Source organism: Poecilia reticulata, unplaced genomic scaffold (genome assembly GCF_000633615.1).
Source record: "Poecilia reticulata strain Guanapo unplaced genomic scaffold, Guppy_female_1.0+MT scaffold_239, whole genome shotgun sequence".
NCBI classification, from domain to species: Eukaryota; Metazoa; Chordata; class Actinopteri; order Cyprinodontiformes; family Poeciliidae; genus Poecilia; species Poecilia reticulata.
In genome coordinates, this window is record NW_007615029.1 from 314246 (window position 1) to 319487 (window position 5242).

The 5242-nt window shown below is 43.4% G+C and overlaps 1 long non-coding RNA gene across 2 annotated transcripts in view; it reads right to left on the bottom strand.

Moving 5' to 3' along the window:
- Window positions 1-4330: 4330 nt before the first annotated feature.
- The window catches only part of LOC108165956 (uncharacterized), a 6906-nt gene continuing 5994 nt past the window's right edge, over window positions 4331-5242 (bottom strand). For both annotated transcript variants that reach the window (XR_001776276.1, XR_001776275.1), the window contains exon 4: window positions 4331-5044. This is a non-coding gene — a long non-coding RNA (uncharacterized LOC108165956). The remainder of the gene's footprint in view (window positions 5045-5242) is intronic.

Sequence of the window (5242 nt, forward strand, 5' to 3'; positions counted from 1 at the left end):
GCAGGATGGAAAGACATCAGCAACAGGTGGCCACCAGGCGGCGCTAGAGGGCCTCGGAAAGTTGGAGGGGATAAAAAAAAAAGAGAAAAATAATTTTTATCTAAAATATTTTTCAATAAAAAAAAAAAAGTTTGATCCGTTTTTCAATTAAACTAAAACATTTTACTGAAATGTTATTTGGTTTCTGAGATTAATTTTTTAAAAATCCTCAGAAATTTTGACTTTCAAATTCAATAATTTTTTTTCTTTAATGGCTTCAGAAATTTCCTTGTTTTTCTTGAAAGTTTTGAACTTTTCAAACTCAACAATTTCAAAGTTTCTTCTACTTTTTTTGTAGCAAATTTTCACCTTTTGTAGCTCAGAAATGTCCCTTTTTTTCCATCTCTCAGATGAATCCTCGTTTTGGTTTTTTTTGTAATTCTTGCACATTTTATTCCTCCAGGTTTTTTTCCTCTTCATTACAGCTCAGATAGGAATGTGTGCAACTGCAGAACCGTCCGTTTGGACGGATCAACTCGCTTCCTGAATGAAGTCAGACATGTTTCCCACAATAGTCGGAATGATGCAGTTCTGAGCAGCTGCTCTGCGTGTGTGTGTGTGTGTGTGCGTGTGTGTGTGTGTGTGTGTGTGTGTGTGTGTGTACGGGGGGGTTTGCTGTGCATATTTTCTCACCAGCTGACTGAACAGGAAATGGAAAATCCCAAAAACCTGCAGGTTTCGTTTCGCTCCATCGTCGTTTCTCATCACAGTTTCTAGTGATGTCGGAAAACCCAAAGTTTGATTCCTGGGAGTTTTAAAGCTGGAATCCATTTTGTTCTGCGTTGAGTCATTGGCTCGTCTGTCGGTGCCGCTCGGCGGCGGCGGYGGTCCGGTCCGGTCCGGTTCCTCAGCTCTGCAGACTTTCCTGTCTAACATTTGGTGCAGGATGGAAAACGTGTGTGAAGCTGCCAGGAAAAGGAAGCAAACAGATGAACAAGAACAGAACTCTGGGTGAAATCATCCGAGCTGTTGGGAAAATGAAAACGAGAGTTTCTCCGTCGCCGGACGCAAAATAAATCTGGTTCCGACGTTAAAAATAAACATGATTTATTCTGGTTTTTTACTGGAAAACTTCAAATTAAAATGAGTTTCTTTAGAGTTGTGCACCCCCTGCTGGTGGCTGGTAACACAGCGGCTTTAGAGAAACTGCTACAATGGAATAGCTGCTCTGGGGTACGGAGGACTCGACCTGCCAAAATTACTATTAAGTGTCTCGATAATAATGTGAAATATTTTTTCACACTTTCCAAACGTATTTCATAACAGTGAGACATAAAGTTATATTTGTTTTCAACTAATTAATTTACAATTATTACTATTTTCAGCCACATTAGAAAAATAAATTAATATTTCTGTAAATAAAAGTAGAAAAAAAAAATGGGAAAAAATACAAACAGGAGAAAAATCAACTGTAGGTAAAATGAAAAATATGAAAAAAACAACAAAAAATATGTTAAATACATAAATAAAAAAAAGTAAAAAGTAAACTCATCAAAAATTAAATCAGTAATGTTTCATTTCTTACAGTTATTTTTTATTTATTAGATACAATAATTAGCACATTTATGAAGTCATTTATATTTTTATTTTTATTGTAAATCTTGGCAGGATCCCTCCTCCATAATCAGCTTGTTTTTTTTTAATTAAAAAACTACCGTCCTGCATCATCCAAACACAAAATCATTGACCGCAACCTTAAACAATGATGGGTTTGGACCAAGGCACGGCCTAGTCAAAGTCCAGGCCTGAATCCAGAGGAGAATCTGTGTTTCTCTCCGTCCCGGTTTGCAAAAGATGTTCGAAGATGCAGAAGTTTCTGCATTTTTTCCCTCTTTGCTTCCCTCCTGTTCACTTCTGACAGCTGCAGATCATTAGTGTAGCAGGTAGAAACCCACAATTATCAACACACACACACACACACACACACACACACACACACACACACACACACACACACACATGCAGGACGGAGCTGCACCTGGTCTCCTACAGGCGCTGCAGCACCGTATGAAACGGCAGAAAGCTGCGGACGGCAGAGATAAATACAAGCTTTTTCCAAAGAAGAAAATCCAAACACAGTTATTTATATCACACACACACACACACACACACACACACACACACACACACACACACTGTAAGCCCCAAAACAGGGAAGATTAATGTCGCGACCCGCCACCAGAGACATCTGCACACGCTCTATCTGCTGACATCTACGCTTCCTATTGTGGAGTTTGTGCTAAATATGCAAATCTTAATTGCATTTTCTGCCATAATTGTCTGATCCGTCCAGCAGGGGGCGCCCTGCTGGTTAAAACCAGTGTCTAATGTTCAGTTGCACGGCAGTGGCAGCCACTCTAGTGATGGTTAGTGTTCAAGAGACCCTCAAATAGTTAAAGTTGGTGTTGAGTATTATTCTTTGCATTATGCGTATTCTGTTCAGCGTTACTTTTGTCCCTTAAGGCATGCCATAGGGCCCACATTTATGCCCATCCATCCCGACCGTCTTCACAGCTTCTGCTTAAAGAATAAACTGTCGCACAGAAAATACAAATGAACACGTTTGGAGAAAGCAGAGGTCCTGTGATGCTGCGGGATTCAAAGAAAATGGATGATTTTAGTAAAAACTTCTCCAACTGTCTCTTTAAGAAGCTCCGCCTCCAGGAAGTCGTCCCAAACATGGCTCCTCTGTTAACCCTTTAGCGTTTTTGTCAGCGTCGCTCGGAGCAGCAGCTCCTACAATGAGCTCAGAAGGGTTTTTTGCTAATTGCTGCTGGCTAGTCTGGAGGAGCTGAGTGGGGAAGGCGGGGCTAGCTCCATCCAGCGGAATGGTTGCCATGGAGACTAAAGGGTTTATTAAACGTGCCTGGAAGAATCGAGGCAACATTCCAGGTTTGTTTTATGACGAGGGAATAAAATGATAACATCCTGTAAAGCTCATAAAAGTCGATTTAACCGAGTACTGCCCCTTTAACAGATGGACTTCAGTTGCAGTTGGAAAATCCACCTGATGATCCTGATCAGCTGCCAGAGGAACCCAAATAAAATCTCATTAAAGGTACCAAACCAGGCCAGTCAAACCTTTTAGCATGACAGGAGGGGGGTAAAACAAACAAACAAAAAAAAAAAAAGTCATTTTTCCAGGCGGGCCCCGGCCCCCCCTGGCTCCCCTCTTAGGGTCGCCACTGTTTCCTGCTAAATGCCCGACTCTCCGCAGGTTTTGGCTTTAAGTGGACCTTCAGTGAGAACCTGCAGCTAATCTAGGTCAGATCTTCTGCCGTGAATGATTATTGGATGGTAAGTTGCCACGGCGACAGCCCTCCCACCCCTCAAACAGGGCCGGGGTATCTGGGGGGGGGGTTAAGGTGTTTCAGCTCCACCGGCGCTGCCTGCACCTCCAGCTCCATCCCGTCGCTCCACCTTAACAGCCCCGCCGTTTGAACCAGCTTTGTTTACCGACAGCTTCTGGCAGGCAGCCATTTTGTTTGTTCCCCCCCACCCCCACGCACATTTACATAAACACCAAATGGTGCCGTTTCCCTTCCCTTCCCTCTGGCTGCCGCTAAAGCCTGGACGCCAAATGACGGAGAACAAACGAGTTCGCCCTGGATGACGCAAGTGGCCCGGCCAATCAGAACCAGGGCCTGAGCTCTACTTCCTGTTTGCGACTCACCCCCGGCGCCGAACACGTGTGCCAACGAACGAACGAACGGACGGCCTGAAACACATCAGCTGGACATGAACTGAAACGTGCGGCGTTTATGACGGCGGAGGAGAAGCTGAAAGAAGAAATGATCGATATCAGTCAGCGATCAGTCTGACGGGAGACGATCAACATCTGGACCAGGTTCAGCTAATTAGCATATCTAAAGCTCAAACCTGACCTTTGACCCCAGAGAGAGCAGGAAGAAGCTCAAGCGTGTCCAAAAATCCATCGTGGAGGGAACAGAAGATGAACCGGACGAGCTTCAAGCCACAGGCTGGCATGCTGAGCCATCTTGGTGCTTTTATTTTGAAATCTCTCAGTGACGTTTCCTGTTGGAGAAGAAGAAGAAGAAGTTCGAATCTTCACAGATTTTCCCGTTAATCGTCCAACAGGAACAGGAAGTTCAGAGCTTCAGTCAAGAAGTAAATACGGAGGCACATAAGTGCAAAAGTGTATGAATGATGCAAACTGCAAAACACACACAAAAACAAATGCCACGGAAAAAAAAAGTTCTTCCTGTCGTGTGCAGAAAAGAGTAAATTCCTCGATTCAAAGGAAAAAAAAAAGTGCAAAAAATAAAACTCAGAAATTCTGAGATTAATCTCTAGAAAAAAACTTTTTTTTTACGAGAATAAAGTTTTGAGAATGTCAGAATAAGGCAACAAAGTCCTACAAGAAGTCATACCGTGAGAATAAAGCTGTAGTATTTTGAGGCGTTAATATTTAAGAAATAAAGTCGTACTTTATCCCCGTACAAGTTTATTCTTGTAATAATACGACTAGTTGCATAATTTTATGATGTTACTGCTGTAAGTTTATGACTTTATTCTCATAATTTATTTATTTTTTATTTCTTAGCGTGGCCCTAACACGCCGTCGTACTTCAAGATCCGGTTCGGTTCTGGATCCTCGTTAGTCTTTACAGGAACTCACTGCTGCCAGTAACATACTGACTGCTAATAATTACTCCACTAACCTCATCAGACTCAGTCAGGAGGAATTTCAGAGATTTACTCCAACTTCGCGCATCCAGTCAGTATCAGACATTTTTCAGAGGATGTGTGTGTGTGTGTGTGTGTGTGTGTGTGTGTGTGTGTGTGTGTGTGTGTGTGTGTGTGTGCGTGTGTGTGTGTGTGTGTGTGGTGGGGGGTCAGCGGATTCGAGTGGCAGGTGCACGGATCGTGGCGATGCCCGTGGGGCGACCGCGGGGCTCGAACGCTCGCTGCGGCAATTAATCACCCGGCAAAATGCTTCTGACATGGAAGAGAGGGAACGACAGAATCTCCATGTTTCTACATCCTTCAGTGAGCAAGAGAGAGGGAAAGAGAGAGAGTGAGGGAGGGAGAGAGAGGGAGAGAGAGAGACAGGGGAGAGAGGGAGAAAAACACAGCTTATTAAGCAGAGCTTCCGCTAAATATCATGTTGGTATAGCACATTAGCTTAGCGTTAGCTTCCGCTAAATATCATGTTGGTATAGCACATTAGCGTTAGCTTCCG